This window comes from Oncorhynchus tshawytscha, linkage group LG09, assembly GCF_018296145.1.
Source record: "Oncorhynchus tshawytscha isolate Ot180627B linkage group LG09, Otsh_v2.0, whole genome shotgun sequence".
Taxonomy (NCBI): Eukaryota; Metazoa; Chordata; class Actinopteri; order Salmoniformes; family Salmonidae; genus Oncorhynchus; species Oncorhynchus tshawytscha.
Genome location: NC_056437.1, coordinates 61,810,912 through 61,833,790, shown reverse-complemented (window position 1 = coordinate 61,833,790; position 22,879 = coordinate 61,810,912). Strand labels below are relative to the sequence as shown.

General features: G+C 44.9%; 1 long non-coding RNA gene across 1 annotated transcript; it reads right to left on the bottom strand.

Annotated features, from left to right (window-relative positions):
- Positions 1-1,178: 1,178 nt before the first annotated feature.
- Positions 1,179-22,483, bottom strand: LOC121847186. The gene is made up of 3 exons (XR_006084131.1): positions 22,187-22,483; positions 20,611-21,868; positions 1,179-1,562 (listed from the first exon to the last, which is right to left on the bottom strand). It is a non-coding gene; the product is annotated as an uncharacterized LOC121847186 (long non-coding RNA).
- Positions 22,484-22,879: the final 396 nt, after the last annotated feature.

Here is a 22,879-nt window from a genome sequence, read left to right as displayed (position 1 = left end):
CTATGTCTGCAATGAGTCACACACAATGGAGTACCACAACCTAAAACAATGTAGGTCCTCTACGATGCATTACTGCTTGCCCTTGCATCCTGGCGCAACACAAACAAACCACATCATATCCTCCTTCCTATGTTTCTTCTATCTAGGCTGTGAGGGTATGATTGTCCCTCAGCCCTGTCTGCAGACTCAGCAGCATGTTGTCCAGTCTCTCCAGCCCCTGTCTGTCCTTGGCATCTTGGAGACACCTTCCATTGACTGCCTGGTGCACAGGTGACATGTCTACAGTGTCGTCCTCTTCACTAAGTTCTGAGAGCTGACAGTCCACCAGTGTCCTACAGAGAGAGAGAGAGAGAGAGAGAGAGAGGAAGCAAAACATTTTAAACATAGACCTAATGTACATCACACATAGGCCCAGTAGTACACAACAATAATACATAATTAACTGTTGGAGTGCCAGCTAGACAATGATAATGTAGTTACCGAGCTGACTACCAGCCTGAGCTTTCAAAAGTCAGAGCTATTAGCTAGCTAGCTGTAAGGGTTAAACTTCAGGTTTAGGCTACATTCATTATTACAATCAACAGTCAGCAGGCTTACTATTTTTAGGAATCATATCACAGATGAAGACACCTAAGGAGATATCTACCTATGTAGATAGTTATTTAGCTAGCTGATAATTATATGGGTATCATACATTTTACTTGTAGAATAGCAATCCTGCAGCAGCTCTCTCTTGTGGCTGACTAGCTACTAGCTAGCTTGCTACACATCGAATCAGACACTAGCCATTTCATTTTAGCTCTTAGCTAATACCAATGACAAATTCTCTTTTGAATTGTCAGTATGAGCATTGTATTTTGTCCATCTATCAATGAAAACATAGCTAGATATCTCATTAGGCGTCAAAGAGACAAGACAAGAGAAGAGCTAAATCAAGTAGGCTAGCCAGCTAATATGGCTCGTTCTGCCTGACTGTGTACTCGGATTCATATCACAGTTAATTTCACAGACTCATATTATAATCGGAAAAAATACTTTAAAATGTAAATATTATAATTTACCAGTGTAAAAACTATTTTTTTTCCTTCTACCAATTGGTAGTTATGATCTTGTCTCATCGCTGCAACTCCCCAACAGGCTCGGGAGAGTCGAAGGTCGAGCCATGAGTCCTCCGAAACATGATCCACCAAGCCCCGCTGCTTCTTAACACCTGCTTGATTAATCTGGAAGCCAGCCGCACCAATATGTCGGAGGAAACACAGCTCAACTGACGACCGAAGTCAGCTTGCAAGCGCACGGCCCACCACGAGTAGCTAGAGTGCGGTGAGCCAAGGAGAACCCTCCCCTAATCCGGACCACGTTAGGCCAATTGTGCACCGCCTTATGGGACTCCCGGTCACGACTGGCTATACAGTGTCTTACCTTAATATTGTTGTCCTGATCTCAATGACAAAGCTGTTAAAGTTGTGAGAAACCTTTCAGGTCCAGTGTAGGTGAGGCCCGTGGCACCATTCATTCACTTTCAGTCCCCCACTCAAAATAGATCTCGCCAGCTTGTAGTCCTAAAAAACGGAAATGATTTACCTCTGGTTCGTTCAGCTATTCCCATGGGCAAAATAAATGGGGAAAAATGTGGGTTTGGAATAAACGCCGAAGGTCTGTGGTTAATACAGACTTATGAGATCTTAGACGTTTTGCTCTATGAGATAATGTCAGTCAGTGATCTTTAGGAATTATGAAGCCTTTGTGTGTTGTGTTTTTATTACATAAAGGCGTCAAAATTGACAAAAAGTGATGTTAGCTGATGAAGATTAGCTCATAGAACAAAACATATAAGATCTCCTAAGTCTGTGTTACCACAGACCTTATTTTCATCGTTTATCCAAAAACCCTATACATTTTCCCATAGGCTTTGCTAAACGAACCATGGCGGAGTTAGTTCCTACAAAAAGACCCCATTACTATTGCTCACTATTCGCTCTCTCCCGCCAGTCGTCAGTGGCAATTTAAGATAGTGCTACCCATACCTCTAATAAACATACAATATCAACATCCTAAAAATAGAGATGTTTCTATGTCAAATGCTCATGTTTAGTATTAGTGGATGGAATACACACGTGTGCTTATAGCTTTACTTCCTAAAGTGTTTCCATTCCCCTTTAAGACACATACACAAGTCCACACACTTGTTCTCACATCTTTCAAAGGTGGCTAACCCACACAAAATGTACATACATTCACACACGCAGACATCCACAAAGGTCACCTATATATACACTGTGTACAGTGGCTTGCGAAAGTATTCACCTCCCTTGGCATTTTTCCTATTCTGTTGCCTTACAACCTGGAAATCAAATGGATTCTTTAGGGGGTTTGTATCATTTGATTTATACAACATGCCTAGCTCTTTGAAGATGCAAAATATTTTTTATTGTGAAACTAACAAGAAATAAGACAAAAAAACTGAAAACTTGAGCGTGCATAACCATTCGACCCCCCCAAAAGTCAATACTTCGTAGAGCCACCTTTTGCAGCAGTTACAGCAGCAAGTCTCTTGGGGTGTCTCTATAAGCTTGGCACACCTAGCCACTGGGATTGTTGCCCATTCTTCAAGTTAAAACTGCTCCAGCTCTGTCAAGTTGGATGGGTTCTGCTGGTGTACAGCAATCTTTAAGTCCTACCACAGTTTCTCAATTGGATTGAGGTCTGGGATTTGACTGGGCCATTACAAGACATTTAAATGTTTCCCCTTAACCACTTGAGTGTTGCTTTAGTAGTATGCTTAGGGTCATTGTCCTGTTGGAATGTGAACTTCTGTCCCAGTCTCAAATTCCTGGAAGACTGAAACAGGTTTCCCTCAAGAATTTCCCTATATTTAGCACCATCCATCATTCCTTCAATTCTGACCAATTTCCCAGTCCCTGCCCATGAAAAACATCCCCACAGTATTATGCTGTCACCACCATGCTTCACTGTGTGGATGGTGTTCTCGGGGTGATGGGAGGTGTTGGGTTTGCGCCAGACATCGCGTTTTTCTTGATGGCCAAAAAGCTCAATTTTTGTCTCATCTGACCAGAGTACCTTCTTTCATATGTTTGGGGAGTCTCCCACATGCCTTTTGGTGAACACCAAAAGTGTTTGCTTATTCATTTTTTTAAGCAATGGCTTTATTTCTGTCCACTCTTCTGTAAAGCTCAGCTGTTTGGAGTGTACAGCTTAAAGTGGTCTATGGAAAAGATACTCCAATCTCTGCTGTGGAGCTTTGCAGCTCTTTCAGGGTTATCTTTGGTATCTTTGTTGCCTCTCTGATTAATGCCCTCCTTGCCTAGTCCGTGAGTTTTGGTGGGCAGCCCTCTCTTGGCAGGTTTGTTGTGGTGCCATATTCTTTACATTTTTTAATAATGCATTTAATGGTGCTCTGTGGGATGTTCAAAGTTTCAGATATTTTTTTATAACCCAACCCTGATCTCTACTTTTCCACAACTTTCTCCTTGACCTGTTTGGAGAGCTCCTTGGTCTTCATGGTGCCGCTTGCTTAGTGGTGCCCCTTGCTTAGTGGTGTTGCAGACTCTGGGGCCTTTCAGAACAGGTGTATATTTACTGAGATCATGTGACAGATCATGTGACTCTTAGATTGCACACAGGTGGACTTTCGAGTCTCATAGCAGTATTCATAGGGTCTGAATACTTACATAAATCAGATTTATGTTTTAAAATGTTTTATAAATTTGCACAAAGATCTAAAAAACAGTTTTGGCTTTGTAATTATGGGGTATTTTTCATTGAATCCATTTTAGAATAGGGCTGTAAACGTAACAAAATGTGGAAAAAGTAAAGAGGTCTGAATACTTTCCGAAGGCATGTATACAAATGTGGGCACCCCTTCAAATGAGTGGATTTGGCTATTTCAGCCACAACCGTTGCTGAAAGGTGTATAACATCACGCACACAGCCATGCAATCTCTGCTAGAGCTGCCACGGTCAACTGTAAGTGTTGATATTGTGACGTGGAAAAGTCTGTGAGCAACAATGGCTCAGCCTCGAATTGGTAGGCCACACAAGCTCAAAGAACGGGACTGCAAAGTGCTGAAAGCGCGTAGTGCATAAAAATCGCCTCTCTTTAGTTGCAGCACTCACTACCCAGGTCCAAACTGCCTCTGGAAACAACGTCCGCACAAGAACTGTTCGTCGGGAGCTTCATGAAATGGGTTTTCATTTCCCAGCAGCCGCACACAAGCCTAAGATCACCATGCATAATGCCAAGTGTCGGCTGAAGTGGTGTAAAGCTAGCCGCCATTGGACTCTGGAGAAGTGAAACGCGTTCTCTGGAGTATTGAATCACCCTTCACCATCTGGCAGTCTGACAGACAAATCTGGGTTTGGCGGATGGCGGGAGAACCCTACCTGCCCGACTGCATAGTGCCAACTGTAAAGATTGGTGGAGGAATAATGGTCTGGGGCTGTTTTTCATTGTTCGGGTAAGGCCCCTTAGTTCCAGTGAAGGGAAATCTTAACTCTACAGCACATAATGAAATTCCAGACAATTCTGTGGTTCCAACTTTGTGGCAACAGTTTGGGGAAGGCCCTTTCCTGTTTCAGCATGGCAATGCCCTCTGTGCACAAAGCGAGGTCCATACTGTAATGGTTTGTCGAGATCGGTGTGGAAGAACTTGACTGGCCTGCACAGAGCCCCGACCACAACCCCATCAAACACCTTTGGGATGAATTGGAATGCAGACTGCTTGCCAGGTCTAATCGCCCAACATCAGTGCCCGACCTCACTAAAGCTCTTGTGGCTGAATCGAAGCAAGTCCCTGCAGCAATGTTCCAACATCTACTAGAAAGCCTTCCCAGGAGAGTGGAGGCTGTTATAGCAGCAAAGGGGGGAGAAACTCCATTTTAATACCCATGATTTTGGAATGAGATGTTTGTCGAGCAAGTGTCCACATACGCCTGGTCATGCAGTGTACACACACAAATGAACATACATTACATGCATCTGCACTCATTGCTCTGCACGCACACCAGGTTCCCAGGGGAGACCCCACAGTGCACATAGATCAGCCCCATCCCTGTAATGCAGAAGGTCCTGTTACATCATCAGCCCTACCATCACAACACTACCCTGCCTTAGCAGAACATCACCAGGGAGCCTCTTTACTGCCGTAACGTACTCCTTGTTAGTCTAAATACTAGCACTCTACTCTAGCTACCTCTTATGGGATGGTTGACACACACACACACACGGGCACACATACACGGAACCACCAGGCATGAGCAGACACACACACACACAGACAAGAACAGTCACACAGACAGACATGAAAGCTCAGGCACGTATGCATACACGTGCCATTGCGTGCACACACACACACACACACACACACTGCTCTTCCGGAAGTCATTTTGATAATGAGTAGTGTGGTGGCTGGCTGCATGGCAGAAGAGCATGAATGTTTTAATGTAGTTTGTGTACTTAGTATGGAAGGTGTTGAATATTTAAAGTTGGAGAGGGTAAAGAAAGATTTTGTTCGGGCGCCAGGCAGGTATTAACCATGCCGAAAGGAAAAGAGTAGAATAGAGAGAGTACCACTACCAGACACACACACATCAGCAGAAGAGACTGCCTAGAGGGTAGCCTGTTTACCAGATAGCCAGTGGAGAGAAAAGAGAATACACACCATATAAAACCCACATCACAACACAGGGGTAACCCAAACAAGAATACCTCATACAATAATACTAATACTAATAATGGCAGAGCAATTCCACAGCAACTTCATACAAGAACGAACCCAGTCATCAACATAGGATTTGCAATAATCTGTATTATTTTCTAGTGGATGAGTGCAGAGGGTATGAATGTGGGGGGTGTTCATCGACACAACAAAGGCCTTAAAAATGTCCACAGTCTTCTCGGCCACATGTCATTAGTACACCCCACCTCAATACAGTTCACATAATATACAACTTGCAAGCAACCTACTAAAATGTCCCTCCAAACACTTCTGGGAGGGAAATAATAGTCCAGCTCTAATGTACTTCAATGGGAAGTGCATTTGAAAAATAGAGAGTCTGTTGCAGGGTAAAGCACTGGAATGAGAGGGAAGAGAAAGAGAAAAAGATGAGAGATCTTAGCTGTGGTCTTCAGGCGTGCAGGTGTACTGTCTGACTGTCCGATGGTTTGTTGGTTTGTATGTTAAAGCTTCGCAACAATGTTGCTACTAATCCATGCGATCCATAACGGGCGCGGTCCCAAACGAAAACAACCACGACCTAGAGCGATTACACCGATGATTGAGTTATATACTCTATAAACTACACACGCTGAAAACAAACAAAACTTCTGCAGCACAGCACACACAATCAAACTGTCGCGCCACCCAAGAGCCCCTCCCCAAAGAGCTGAACGAGCTCTCTTTATCTCCTCCTTCCTTTACTGCTCATGCGCTCTTAAAGTGGCAGCGCACGGTGAAGGCTCCGAGCAGATTTCGCCACAAAGTAACTGCCCAGTGTTTACAGATCTCTATGAAATATTACCTATATATAGTTTTCCTTCCTAATTCAAAAAAATAGGTATGTTAAAAAGCTGCTTTTCTGTGTTGGAACGGTGTGTGTGTACCCCAACAACAGAAGGGTGTGGGTGTATAATGGTCATTAGACTGCTGATTGGCCAGATTATCCTCCTCAGGGAGATGACATCATGTTCTATAAGGAAATAGCAAGCATTTTTTTAACACTGTTTGAGATACAAGTTTGGGGGGGGGGGTTAAGTGTTTTTTTTCTCCAATTTATGCTTTGGCCACAAATACGAGTATAGGACAAGTCAACAACATTATTTGGTTATGAGTTAACAGAATATGAACTTTTAAAAGTGAGATTTCACCTGGCAGTTACTTTAACTGTGTTTCATGTACTCATGTCAAAAGATTGCTTTAAGTGACCGTTAGTATACATGTTTTAGTGCAGCATGTGTATACAGTGGGGCAAAAAAGTATTTAGTCAGCCACCAATTGTGCAAGTTCTCCCAATTAAAAAGATGAGAGAGGCTGGTAATTTTCATCATATGACAGACAAAATCAACTATGACAGACAAAATTAGAAGAAAAAATCCAGAATATCACATTGTAGGACTTTTAATGAATTTATTTGCAAATTATGTTGGAAAATAAGTATTTGGTCACCTACAAACAAGCAAGATTTCTGGCTATCACAGACCTGTAACTTCTTCTTTAAGAGGCTCCTCTGTCCTCCACTCGTTACCTGTATTAATGGCACCTGTTTGAACTGGTTATCAGTAGAAAAGACACCTGTCCACAACCTCAAACAGTCACACTCCAAACTCCACTATGGCCGAGACCAAAGAGCTGTCAAAGGACACCAGAAACAAAATTGTAGACATGCACCAGGCTGGGAAGACTGAATCTGCAATAGGTAAGCAGCTTGGTTTGAAGAAATCAACTGTGGGAGCAATTATTAGGAAATGGCAATACATACAATACCACTGATAATCTCCCTCGATCTGGGGCTCCACGCAAGATCTCACCCCGTGGGGTCAAAATGATCACAAGAACGGTGAGCAAAAATCCCAGAACCACACGGGGGGACCTAGTGAATGACCTGCAGAGAGCTAGGACCAAAGTAACAAAGCCTACCATCAGTAACACACTACGCCGCCAGGGACTCAAATCCTGCAGTGCCACACGTGTCCCCCTGCTTAAGCCAGTACATGTCCAGGCCCGTCTGAAGTTTGCTAGAGAGCATTTGGATGATCCAGAAGAAGATTGGGAGAGTGTCATATGGTCAGATGAAACCAAAATAGAACTTTTTGGTAAAAACTCAACTCGTCGTGTTTGGAGGACAAAGAATGCTGAGTTGCATCCAAAGAACACCATACCTACTGTGAAGCATGGGAGTGGAAACATCATGCTTTGGGGCTGTTTTTCTGCAAAGGGACCAGGACGACTGATCCAGGACGACTGAAAGAATGAATGGGGCCATGTATTGTGAGATTTTGAGTGAAAACCTCCTTCCATCAGCAAGGGCATTGAAGATGAAACGTGGCTGGGTCTTTCAGCATGACAATGATCCCAAACACACCGCCCAGGCAACAAAGGAGTGGCTTCGTAAGAAGCATTTCAAGGTCCTGGAGTGGCCTAGCCAGCAACAGTGTGTGAAAACCTTGTGAAGACTTACAGAAAACGTTTGACCTCTGTCATTGCCAACAAAGGGTATTTAACAAAGTATTGAGATAAACTTTTGTTATTCACCAAATACTTATTTTCCACCATAATTTGCAAATAAATGAATTTAAAAATCCTACAATGTGATTTTCTGGATGTTCTTTTCTCATTTTGTCTGTCATAGTTTAAGTATACCTATGATGAAAATTACAGGCCTCTCTCATCTTTTTAAGTGGGAGAACTTGCACAATTAGTGGCTGACTAAATACTTTTTTGCCCCACTGTATGTGTGCGTGTGTGGGAAGGGGTAGTGGTGGTAGCTGGAGAGAGGCGTGGGGCGGTAGAAAGAGAGAGATGCCAGGAGCATAGTATGCCATTATCTATTTTGTCTTTCACACCTGTTGTCACCCCCTAATCCCTCCATGATCAAAGCAAATGAACACGCGCCCAGCTCTGACACACCACACACATACACTGGCCGTGGGTAGAAGAGAGGGGGAGGAGACGGAGGATAGAAAAGAGGGGGTTAGAGGGAAGAGTTATTTAATGAGGGTGTGTGAGGCCGGTGTGACAGGGTCGACAGAGATATCACACTCTGCACGCATGGCCACGAGGGGTGAAGGGGAGAGGAGGGTGCGGGGGGTGCATGCGCATTTGTGTTTTTCTCTGCATGTACACTACCGTTCAAACATTTGGGGTCACTTTGAAATGTCCTTGTTTTTGAAAGAGAAGCACATTTTTTGTCCGTTGAAATAACATCAAATTGATCAGAAACACAGTGTAGACAGTGTTAATGTTGTAGCTGGGAACGGCAGATGTTTAATGGAATATCTACTTAGGCGTTCAGAGGCCCATTATCAGCAACCATCACTCCTGTGTTCCAATGTCAAGTTGTGTTAGCTGATCCAAGTTTTTCATTTTAAAAGGCTAATTGATCATTAGAAAACCCTTTTGCAATTATGTTAGCACAGCTGAAAACTGTTGCTGTGGGGATGTTTTTCAGGTCAGGGACTGGGAGACCAGTCAGGATCGAGGCAAAGATGAACAGAGCAAAGTACAGAGAGATCCTTGATGAAAACTTGCTCCAGAGTTCTCAGAACATCAGACTGGGGCAAAGGTTCACCTCCCAACAGGACAACGACCCTGAGCACACAGCCAAGACAACGCAGGAGTAGCTTCAGGACAAGTCTCTGAATGTCCTTGAGTGGCCCAGCCAGAGCACAGACTTGAACCCGATCGAACATCTCTGGAGAGACCTGAAAATAGCTGTGCGGCGACGCTCCCCATCCAACCTGATAGAGCTTAAGAAACTCCCCAATGTGTTCCAAGCTTGTAGCGTCATACCAAGAAGACTAGAGGCCATAATCACTGCCAAAGGTGCTTCAACAAAGTACTGAGTGAAGAGTCTGAATACTTATCTAAATGTGATATTTCAATTTTTTATTTTTTATACATTTGCAAACATTTCTAAATGCCTGTTTCTGTATTTTCATTATAGGGTGTTATGTGTAGATTGAGGAGAATATATATATTTTTTATACATTTTCTGCAAATTCCCAAAACCATTTTTTTGCTTTGTCATTATGGGGTATTATCTGTAGATTGATGAGGGGGAAAAAACGATTTAATCCATTTTAGAATAAGGCTGTAACAAAATGTGGGGAAAGTCAAGGGTTCTGAATACTTTCCGAATGCACGGTATGCACATCTGTGTGTGCATAAAATCAGGCAAATTGAAAATGCTAATGTAGGCTTTCCTCTCTTTCCTCTGTTAATACTGACATGATTAAAGGGACAATGCTTTTTTTTTTTTTTTTTATTTCACCTTTATTTAACCAGGTAGGCCAGTTGAGAACAAGTTCTCATTTGCAACTGCGACCTGGCCAAGATAAAGCATAGCAGTGTGAGCAGACAACACAGAGTTACACATGGAATAAACAATTAACAAGTCAATAACACAGTAGAAAACAAAGGGGGAGTCTATATACAATGTGTGCAAAAGGCATGAGGAGGTAGGCGAATAATTACAATTTTGCAGATTAACACTGGAGTGATAAATGATCAGATGGTCATGTACAGGTAGAGATATTGGTGTGCAAAAGAGCAAGTAGATAAATAAAAACAGTATGGGGATGAGGTAGGTGAAAATGGGTGGGCTATTTACCAATAGACTATGTACAGCAGCAGCGATCGGTTAGCTGCTCAGATAGCTGATGTTTGAAGTTGGTGAGGGAGATAAAAGTCTCCAACTTCAGCGATTTTTGCAATCGTTCCAGTCACAGGCAGCAGAGTACTGGAACGAAAGGCGGCCAAATGAGGTGTTGGCTTTAGGGATGATCAGTGAGATACACCTGCTGGAGCGCGTGCTACGGATGGGTGTTGCCATCGTGACCAGTGAACTGAGATAAGGCGGAGCTTTACCTAGCATGGACTTGTAGATGACCTGGAGCCAGTGGGTCTGGCGACGAATATGTAACGAGGGCCAGCCGACTAGAGCATACAGGTCGCAGTGGTGGGTGGTATAAGGTGCTTTAGTGACGAAACGGATGGCACTGTGATAGACTGCATCCAGTTTGCTGAGTAGAGTGTTGGAAGCCATTTTGTAGATGACATCGCCGAAGTCGAGGATCGGAAGGATAGTCAGTTTTACTAGGGTAAGCTTGGCGGCGTGAGTGAAGGAGGCTTTGTTACGGAATAGAAAGCCGACTCTTGATTTGATTTTCGATTGGAGATGTTTGATATGAGTCTGGAAGGAGAGTTTGCAGTCTAGCCAGACACCTAGGTACTTATAGATGTCCACATATTCGAGGTCGGAACCATCCAGGGTGGTGATGCTAGTCGGGCATGCGGGTGCAGGCAGCGATCGGTTGAAAAGCATGCATTTGGTTTTACTAGCGTTTAAGAGCAGTTGGAGGCCACGGAAGGAGTGTTGTATGGCATTGAAGCTTGTTTGGAGGTTGGATAGCACAGTGTCCAATGACGGGCCGAAAGTATATAGAATGGTGTCGTCTGCGTAGAGGTGGATCAGGGAATCGCCCGCAGCAAGAGCAACGTCATTGATATATACAGAGAAAAGAGTCGGCCCGAGAATTGAACCCTGTGGCACCCCCATAGAGACTGCCAGAGGACCGGACAGCATGCCCTCCGATTTGACACACTGAACTCTGTCTGCAAAGTAATTGGTGAACCAGGCAAGGCAGTCATCCGAAAAACCGAGGCTACTGAGTCTGCCGATAAGAATATGGTGATTGACAGAGTCGAAAGCCTTGGCAAGGTCAATGAAGACGGCTGCACAGTACTGTCTTTTATCGATGGCGGTTATGATATCGTTTAGTACCTTGAGTGTTGCTGAGGTGCACCCGTGACCGGCTCGGAAACCAGATTGCACAGCGGAGAAGGTACGGTGGGATTCGAGATGGTCAGTGACCTGTTTGTTGACTTGGCTTTCGAAGACCTTAGATAGGCAGGGCAGGATGGATATAGGTCTGTAACAGTTTGGGTCCAGGGTGTCTCCCCCTTTGAAGAGGGGGATGACTGCGGCAGCTTTCCAATCCTTGGGGATCTCAGACGATATGAAAGAGAGGTTGAACAGGCTGGTAATAGGGGTTGCGACAATGGCGGCGGAAAGTTTCAGAAATAGGGGGTCCAGATTGTCAAGCCCAGCTGATTTGTACGGGTCCAGGTTTTGCAGCTCTTTCAGAACATCTGCTATCTGGATTTGGGTAAAGGAGAACCTGGAGAGGCTTGGGCGAGGAGCTGCCGGGGGCAGAGCTGTTGGCCGAGGTTGGAGTAGCCAGGCGGAAGGCATGGCCAGCCGTTGAGAAATGCTTATTGAAGTTTTCGATAATCATGGATTTATCGGTGGTGACCGTGTTACCTAGCCTCAGTGCAGTGGGCAGCTGGGAGGAGGTGCTCTTGTTCTCCATGGACTTCACAGTGTCCCAGAACTTTTTGGAGTTGGAGCTACATGATGCAAACTTCTGCCTGAAGAAGCTGGCCTTAGCTTTCCTGACTGACTGCGTGTATTGGTTACGGACTTCCCTGAACAGTTGCATATCCCGGGGACTATTCGATGCTATTGCAGTCCGCCACAGGATGTTTTTGTGCTGGTCGAGGGCAGTCAGGTCTGGGGTGAACCAAGGACTGTATCTGTTCTTAGTTCTGCATTTTTTGAACGGAGCATGCTTATCTAAAATGGTGAGGAAGTTACTTTTAAAGAATGACCAGGCATCCTCAACTGACGGGATGAGGTCGATGTCCTTCCAGGATACCCGGGCCAGGTCGATTAGAAAGGCCTGCTCACAGAAGTGTTTTAGGGAGCGTTTGACCGTGATGAGGGGTGGTCGTTTGACTGCGGCTCCGTAGCGGATACAGGCAATGAGGCAGTGATCGCTGAGATCCTGGTTGAAGACAGCGGAGGTGTATTTGGAGGGCCAGTTGGTCAGGATGACGTCTATGAGGGTGCCCTTGTTTACAGAGTTAGGGTTGTACCTGGTGGGTTCCTTGATGATTTGTGTGAGATTGAGGGCATCTAGCTTAGATTGTAGGACTGGCGGGGTGTTAAGCATATCCCAGTTTAGGTCACCTAACAGAACAAACTCTGAGGCTAGATGGGGGCGATCAATTCACAAATGGTGTCCAGGGCACAGCTGGGGGCTGAGGGGGTCGGTAGCAGGCGGCAACAGTGAGAGACTTATTTCTGGAGAGAGTAATTTTCAAAATTAGTAGTTCGAACTGTTTGGGTATGGACCTGGAAAGTATGACATTACTTTGCAGGCTATCTCTGCAGTAGACTGCAACTCCTCCCCCTTTAGCAGTTCTATCTTGACGGAAGATGTTATAGTTGGGTATGGAAATCTCTGAATTTTTGGTGGCCTTCCTGAGCCAGGATTCAGACACAGCAAGGACATCAGGGTTAGCAGAGTGTGCTAGAGCAGTGAGTAAAACGAACTTAGGGAGGCTTCTGATGTTGACATGCATGAAACCAAGGCTTTTTCGATCACAGAAGTCAACAAATGAGGGTGCCTGGGGACATGCAGGGCCTGGGTTTACCTCCACATCACCCGCGGAACAGAGAAGGAGTAGTATGAGGGTGCGGCTAAAGGCTATCAAAACTGGTCGCCTAGAGCGTTGGGGACAGAGGGTAAGAGGAGCAGGTTTCTGGGCATGGTAGAATATAATCAGGGCATAATGCGCAGACAGGGGTATGGTGGGGTGCGGGTACAGCGGGGGTAAGCCCAGGCACTGGGTGATGATGAGAGAGGTTGTGTCTCTGGACATGCTGGTTGTAATGGGTGAGGTCACCGCATGTGTGGGAGGTGGGACAGAGGAGTTATCAGGGGTATGAAGAGTAGAACTAGGGGCCCCATTGTGAACTAGAACAATGATAACTAACCTGAGCAACAGTATACAAGGCATATTGACATTTGAGAGAGACATACAGTGAGGCATACAGTAATCACAGGTGTTGAATTGGGAAAGCTAGCTTAAACAGTAGGTGAGACAACAGCTAATCAGCTAGCACAACAACAGCAGGTAAAATGGCGTTGACTAGGCAACGGGGCCGACAGATAAAACATAAACAAGCAGAATGGAGTACCGTGATTAATGGACAGTCCAGAGTGCATCAGCTATGTAGCCAAGAGATCAGTGTCCAGGGAGCGGTGGATGGGGCAGGGAAGCTGGACTGGCGAGTGGCTGGACTGCTGGACTGGCTTCATTCATGTCATCTCGCCACTTGCTCATTTTTGACATTGAGTCAAGAAGGTGGGGAGAGAGGAAGATGCTGCCTTGGCAGAAACACATCTTTTACCTGCATGTGCTTAAGTCACATATTCACAATGAGAGAGAAGGCTGCCAACTACGTACAGTCGTGGCCAACAATAATGGCACCCTTGCACTTTTTTCAAATAATGCCGCATTTCTTATTGACATGAAAGCTTATTTTGGTATCCACATAAGTATGTCTTCGGTGTGCAGTTGAAGAAAAAAAAAAGGAATAATTTACTGAATTTTAGCTAATTCCACAAAGAAATCCTAAAATGGCCCGGACAATATTATTGGCACCTTCTAGAAGTAGTTAGAAATAATTCGATTTCAAACAGGTGATTCTCATTTACTTTGGAATTGAACTCACCTGTGCTGAGTTGAAGTTGTCTGCAGTATAAAAATCATGTATTCAACCAGTTGAATAGAGAAAAGGACTCATTCTCCTGTTTTGTGTCACTGTGTGTACCGCAATGAGTATAGACAAAAGAAAGAAAACCAAAGAACTATCTGAGGAGGCCAGACACAAGATTATAGCCAAGCGTGGACAATCTCAAGGCTACAAGTCCATCTCTAGAGACCTTGATGTTGCTAAATCCACCGTACGTAATGTTATAGAGAAGTTTAAGTCCAATGCCCACTGTCGCCAACCTCCCAGGACGTGGCCGCAAGAGAGAACTTGATGGAAGAGTGCAGCGAAGGATTGTTTGAATTGTGGAGAAATCACCTTGATCAACTGCCACACAGATTCAAGCTGACCTTCAGACACAAGGTACGACAGTTTCAACTCAACCATCCGTCGCCAACTCAATGAAAGGTGGTTATGTGGTAGGAGACACAGAAGGACCCCATTGCTGAGAGAAAGACATAAGAAAGCTGGACTGCAATTTGACAAAACACACCTGAACTTGCCAAAACCCTTCTGGGAAAATATCCTGTGAACAGATGAGACCAAATTACAGCTTTTTGGTAAAGCACACAATCTCTATGTTCACAGAAAACAAAATGAAGCCTTCAGATAAAATAACACCTTCTCTACAGTCAAACATGGAGGAGGTTCAGTGATGTTTTGGGGTTGCTTTGCTGCCTCTGGCACTGAGTTCCTTGAACGTGTGCATGGCATCATTAAATCAGGAGAAAACCAAGGTATTTTGGAGCGCAGTGTCAGAAAGCTGGGTCTCTGTCAAAGGTCCTGGGTCTTCCAGCAGGACAATAACCCCAAAACACACTTCAAAAAGTACCCAGGATGAGTTCAAGACGAAACACTGGATTGTTCTGATGTGGCCAGCAATGAGTCCAGATCTAAATCCCATTTAAAACTTGGAGAAATCTGAAAACAGCAGTTGGGAGAAGGCCCCCTTCTAATCTGGGAGAACTGGAGCAGTTTGCACAAGAGGAGTGGGACAAACTACCAGTACAGAGGTGGGAAGCTCATTGATGGTTATCGGAAGCGCTTGAATTTTGACCAAAGGCAGTGCTACCAAATATTAAGTATAGGGTGTCAATTTTGTCAATGCCAATCCTGTTTATTTTCTGATTTAAATGGATATATTAAGTTCTGAATCAAACAAAGCTTCTGTAATATTAACAGTGAAATAAAGAATTGTGTATACCAAATACTTTGTTCAATTACAACTTATTTTTAGGGGAAAATTGTGAGTTACTTGAACAAAGTGCAAGGGTGCCAATATAAACTGTACATGACAAGACAGGATCAATCAGTCCCTACAGATTTGTGGACCAAATAATTGGATTTTGTTTTTGTGGTAGCTGCGGTCCAAAATGTTAGATTTTTGCTTCGGCAATCATGACATTCTGCATGACAATTTGTGATGATTTTGTCCAATTTGTCACATAAAAAAGTTTGTTGACGTGTTGTTTGATTCCACCATTATATGCTGTAAAAGCGTGGTGATTTGTTAAAATTGCAAGCCCTGTTGTTGCAGTGCAGTTTTTGACTGTGTGTGTGTGTGTGTTGTCCCTATGTTTTCTCCTACTTTGAAGGTCAACTGAAGCACAGTTGTTTGATCCAAAATCAAGTGCTCCAATCTCTCTGTCCCACTTTGGTACCATGGAACTGTCACCTATCCATGTCGATGCTCTCACCGAGCACTAATTGGGCACTCTACCCGTGTGTGTGTGTGTGTGTGTGTGTGTCACCGGTACACGTTACAGATGGTGTAACAGGTTAATTGTGCATTGATGACCCCTGAGCTGTTTGACATACTGATATCAGTGGCACATCTGTCACGGATTGTGTGTGTTTGCATGTGTGTGTGCGTGCGTGTGTGTGTGTATTGTCCCTCTGTGCTCTTACTTTGAAGGTCATCTGAAGCACTGTTATTCCGATCCCAAATCGACTGCCCTTCTCTCTCTGTCCCACTTTGGTACCATGGCACTCGCACCAATCCATGCCAAATAATGCCTTTACCAGGCACTACACACAGCCCCCCCCCCACCTCCCCAAAGTCATCGCCCATAGATGATGATTGACGTCCAACCCAAAACCACAGAAACAAATAGACTTTCCACAAAAAACCATAAATCAGTCAGGTAGGACCTTCAGCATTTACACTCATTGATCATTAGTGAGACCAAATGTGATCATCTAAAACCCATTGCTACCGGGCACCATTTCACACACAACATCTGTCCCATTGGCATTAAACAGGAGGTGAGTAGTGAAAAACAATGGAACTGAAGAATGGAAATTTACGGCCATCTTAGACGGGTAGAATCAGACATCATTCTTTTGGATGGCGGTGGTCTGAACGGCGGGATAGAAATTGCTGTCATTCGCTCACAGCTCATAGCCTTTTATAGATCTGCGACCATATTTGGAAACAATATCGTAATGAAATAATTACAAATGTTCAGTGGTATGTAACACTTACATTTTCTGTGGTTTATTGCAGTAGTTGTATTTTTCACACTACAACACTAATGGGAAAGCAATATCCTTATTGACAAACGTGCTGTGTGTGTGTGTGTGTGTGTGTGTGTGTGTGTGTGTGTGTGTAATACTGTCTACTGTATGTAGTTACGTGCATCAAGCATCATGCATGCACAATCCCCGCACAACAGTGAATGCCTGTCATCTCATCCCCAATAGTAGACACTCCCCTATAATAATTAGAGTTGCTGTACGTTATAGATGCACATGATCAGCTTCACAATAGACTGGTTCCTGGGTCTATGTACTGTAGCATAATACACAATGCCCCAGCTCCCCTTTGTCCCTGACTAACTGCCTGGCTCACTGACAACGCTGCCATGGTTACTTTAGCCAGGGAGAGAAGATACACTTTAGAGAGAAAGAGATGGGTTAACCTCGGGACAGGCCGATACCGCTCTGTGTGTGTGCAGGGCTGAGAGGCTGCTCTCTAAACTGAGCACGGTGTTGTTGATCAAATCTGTGTGTGTCTGTTATTGATAAATCAGTGTGTTAATGAGTGCTGCTGACGGGGCCTGATGAATCACACTGCAAGAATGAACCACTCACACGCTGCCTCTATACACACACCCTTCCTTTATACACACCAGCAGCCAGCCAGAGTGTGTGTGTTGTCACCACATCATTTGTCTCTATGCAAACACAGACATCCTCATGCAGGCCCACTGTCATGCAGACACACACACAATAGATGAGCGTGCCCCTAAAATGATGTGTGGTCTAGGTGTTGCTGTATTCTGTTTGGTTAACAGCATTTATGCCCTATACATCATCCCATTCATTCTCTCTCTCTCTCTCTCTCTCTCTCTCTCTCTCTCTCTGTCTCTGTCTCTGTCTCCTCACTCTCTGTCTCTGTCTCTCTGTCTCTCTGTCTCTGTCTGTGTCTGTAATTCCCATGTGGTGATTCCTCCTCCATGTAGTGTTGGTTGCAGTGGAGCAGGCTGACCTTCTTAACAGCTGACTGGCTGAAGTGGAGGGTGGGCCGGCATTAGTGGAGGGTTGGCCGGCATTAGTTTGTAGTTTGGGATAGTACCCACCGGGGGGGGGGGGTCAGTTCCTCATATCACTTGTGAAGTGTTCCAAAAAACTTGTTTTCACATGATATCACAAATCAATTGAAGTTTCACATGTGAATGGCTAGGAGGTGTGTGGCTAATTATTCCCCCTCTAACATTCACCACTCACCTCATTCTCGAACTGACATCTCTTGTGGTTTTTCTGTAAGGGATTGCGTTGCCACTCACGCAGGAACACTTGGAGCACTCACACAGTCACAGAGACACACAAACACACTAAAACATATTGACCCATATCACCCGCACCACCACACTCACCAACACAAACAAAACAACACACACCAATGGAAAGATCACACACTGACATACTACACGTTTGAACTGTCACCATAGTTGATACAGGAATTAAACATGACACAGCTATCCCCTCTCTCCATTCCCCTCTCCATCCCTCGTTACCGTGCACCACACACACACCTTCTCACACACCCTGAGCAAATGATTGTCTTTCTCTCTCTCTCTCTCAGCAATATTCCCACAATGACAGGGGCCCAGCTATATCTTAAAGTGAATGTCACCATTGTGGAGATCATAAAACAATCAGACTGTAGAGAAAAGGAATGGGTCTCAAACAATGGCAGGCCATTAGGACCTGGCCTTTATATCTGTTTTCACTGTGGCCTCGGTCGGTGTGAGCGTGAGCGTGTTCCGCCATATTTTACACCTGTAATTACAGTGCGGTCACCGCGACGGCAGATGCTGTGTTCAGGGTTGAGGTTTCCATGGTGATTATCCTGATGAAATACGGTGGGTTGACATTCATAGAAGGTTCACACCGCATTTGTCAAATGTTCACACAACATTTATAGCAGCGATTCTCAACTGAAGTGACTAAAACCAGGGAGAGTGATAACATTTTTAATGAGGTGCTATTAGCAGGGCTTCTTAACATTCTTCATCAAGAATATGGGCAACATTGAATTATTTCATTTGACATATGATTACTACAACTACTATCACTATAGCATTACACATTGTTTCCCAGATTGGTTTAATGTGAGTTGAGAACCACTGATTTATAGAACGTTCAAACCACATTTATAGAAAATTCGCACAACAATCCAACCACAATAGAGGTCAAACCTCAAACAGAATCAAACAGTAAGTGGGCATTCAATTCTTAAAATGACATGCCTGATATCGTACTCGGAAATATGATATTAAATAGAAGACGGTATACTGAGCGAGAAAAGGCTAATAGATTCTAAAGGTGACGTCACAATAAATCAATCCAATTCATTGACACCCAGCACACTCCAAACGGCCGGTTCCAAATGTCAAGAGGACCGAGATGTGTGTCACAGTGTGTGAATATCACACAAAATCAGGATGTGCTCTTTATCTCCAAACATCACAATGTTGTAAATAATATTCATATTATTTTTTTATTTAAAAAAAAAAAATACATTAAAGGGATACTGCGAGATTTGGCAATTAAGCAGTATTATAGTCAAAAATGAAGCCATTTTCTAGTTAGCATTGGTTTGCGAATAGACCTCTTATTTCCTTCCTACAGCACGCATAGACATAAAAATGGTGTCCACGAGTTCATCCCAAATGCCAGAATATCCTTTGAAGAACTGTTTGTCTTAGACTTCATGCTCAACCCAATGTCTCACACTACCTCATAGAAATACTATTGCCACAATTAAACATCATTTTGGTACATTTACATAGGAGGTCATCAAACGCCACCAGAAGAAGTGACGGAGACCCCAAAGCATTCTGGGAATATGCCTCCTCACGTCTAGTTTAATTCCGCTAACTAGAAATGTCTTTTGATAGATTTCCTCTGACAGGCTAAATGTGTCTCTGAGTTTATAACACATACACACACATACACATACACTCACACGGTTTATTTTACACAACACCTAATGTAGAAATAGTCCCAAGCCAGTTACCATGGGGGCCCCTCGGTGAACGGCCCCCATAATCGTAAATGAGACTAGTGACGTTTTCATATGGCGCTAGATCACTACGCCACATGTCAAGTTCATTCGACTGTCGCGGATGACCGGGACCTGTCTGCTGGTCGGTCCGCCGTGTTGACACGTAAACACAATAATCAGAGCCATTACAGACAGTGAAGGGGTCAGTTTTCTGGTTAATTATCTGCCATGTATATTTTGACCCTTGAGGTGTATTGTGGTGGAAATGAGGTGTTCAGAAAATGTACTTTTACTGTATTGTCAGATGTGACTGGATATATGTCTGAAGGTTTTAGATTCTCTACAGACAGGCTGAACAGAACCAGTACATACAAGTAGTTATTCCCACTCGCTTCCATTTAGCTGATAATGCAACAGATGTTCCAGCCATTCCCCTGATGATTCAAGAGAACCTTGACCTGAGTTCAATAAACCTGTGATCAGCTCCATTGACCTCCCCCACACATGACGGGGGCTTATAATAGTGTCCCCGCTTGGTCAATACCCGAATAACACCTCTCCTTCCTACCGGGAGCACAGACTCAACTCATACTCTGCGTGTGTGTTCAGTAACAGGGAGGTAAAGGAGCTTTTCTTTTAATAAACCAGACCAAAGAAACAATCCTGAATCTCAGCGGGAAAGAAAGAAAGACAAAAAAGAAGAAAAAAAAACGAAAAGAGAAAGATATGTGTTGACTCACCCGGTCTTTTTTCTAATTTTCGGCCTCGATTGCCACATAGTCGGACTTTTGAAATGAGTAATAATATCTGTTTCTGGCACAGGGACTTGTTGGCCTTGGGGCACGGCTTCCTCTTGTTGGCCACCTGCCGGTTGGCCTGGGGGTCCTTCACTTCCCGCCGCTGGCGGATCAACGAGCTGGCGAGAGCCGCCATCTTGCTGCCCGCGCCCGCTCTTCACCCGGTTGTGGTCGGGGGGAACCGTGGGCCGCCCCCCTGCCCTTTCACCCAGGGCGATGGAGCACCGCCCGGGGTGATTACCCAGAATCCTTTGAGCAAACTTGCCTAGATTGACATATAAATGTCAATATAATGTCAACAATATCTGGATAAATATAGTAGCAGAGTGGGGTCACTAGGGGATTCTCGCTGGAGGATGAAGGGAGAAGGACACCACAGCAGGGAGAGAGGGGGATGGAGAGATGGAGGGGTGGAGTCCTTGTCAAAGGCCCACCCAAAGTTATCAGGTGTTGGCTGATTGAGGTTTGGTTAGATGCAGTGCATTGTTGCTGTCACTGGTGGTTTACCTGTTGTTGTCTTTTAGATATGGCTGTTGCCTGTCCTTGCTGTTACCGTTGTTGTTGTTCAGGTGTTGCCCTGGTATGTCACTGTCCCTCTGTCAACATGACAACAGGACAATAGAAAACTACTGTTGTCATGTTCCTGAACACAGAAAACAGTGGGTGAGAAGAACCACTATGCCAGTGTCCCTCTCTGCATGTGTCCCAATGCGGGTGCTCTGTCGTGGGCCCCAGGCCCTCCCCACGGCCCCCTCCTCTCCCTTGAGCTCCAGCTAACTTTGATACTGCTCCGTCAGGATAGGAAAGAATTTGCCTGACGACCGGATCATATCAAAACAGATCAGTCTCAAAGTCCTCATAGGCTCCAGTCCTGCGTCTCACACACACTCTTCAATTCAGTCAGGAGGAGGACAAATGAGTGATCGTTGAAAAAACAACAAACAAAAAATGTATAAACGACATGACCTGGCAGACGTCCACAATGTAGCTCCTCCTTTCTTCACCTGATCTTTAACATCCCGCCATCAAAACAAGAGAATGACAAGAGAAAAGGAAGAATTCAAAATGGGACAGTCCAACCTGAGATACCAGCTCCGAAAAAAAGGGGGTTGAGGATGAAGAGGCGGACGGACGGACAGATGGACGGAGAGCTGGATCTTCCCTTCCTTTCAAGCTCTCTTGGCATAACCCCTTTTATCACCTACCCCCAAGAGTGACAGAGAGAGAGAGAGAGGAAGAGGGAGAAAGAAAGAAACATTTGTAAATACCAGCAGTTCCCACAGACAGAGGTGACATTCATGAATGAGGGAGCGAGAGAGATGAAGAACGAGAGCAGAGAGAGAGGGGGAACACATTCAGTACGCCTGCTGCCTATCCTCCCCTCAGATCTCCAACTCTGCAAGGCGCGCTAACTACAGAACCACTACAGCCGAGTGCCCTTCACACAGACACTGATGAGTTGAGGGGGAGAGAGGGATGGATGAAGGGATGGAGGTGACAGGTAGCTGTAGTCTCTTACGGTGCTGTGGCAGTGGCTGTGGCTCATCGGCTGGGGGCTGGTAGGTAGGTGACGGTCCGTTCAAGCTTAAGAGTCGTCTGTCCTCTGTACTGGCTAGTCCTCTCTCTTACTCTCACTGCTGCTTCAAAACGCACCGGAGCCTGCCTTCACCACTCCCCCTGTGTGTGTGTGCATGTGTGAGAGAGTGAGAGTGCGTGCATGTGTCTCTCAATCTCCCAAGCAAGACACTTCTCAGTTTCTGTGTGTGTGCGTGCAAGAGACAGGGTGTGTGTGTGTGACTCCCTCTCTCCCTCTTTCTTTCTCGTCCTCTGCTCACAGTGCATTACAGAGCCAGCAGCAGCAACATGCTTTACACGCTCTCTCGCTCAATCACACGCTCTCTATTTCCCTAAGCCCTCCCCTTTGCTCTCCTTCTCCCTCCTCTTTGATTCGAAATCCCTCCTCACTCCTTGTATCTCTCCCATCCTCTCCTCCGCTCCCTCCCCCTTTCCTATTCTCTCTCTCTCTATCGCCCCCCCGCCCCCTCTGTGATGTTGGTGTAAAGAGACAAACAGAGAGTGGATGTCAATGGCTGTAGTCCCTATCCACACTGCTCTATATGACAAGGACATGGACAGTCAGACAGACAGACAGACACACTGAGTCAGGCAGGACAGCGTCATCGGTACAACGTCACTTATCGAACGTCTTAGA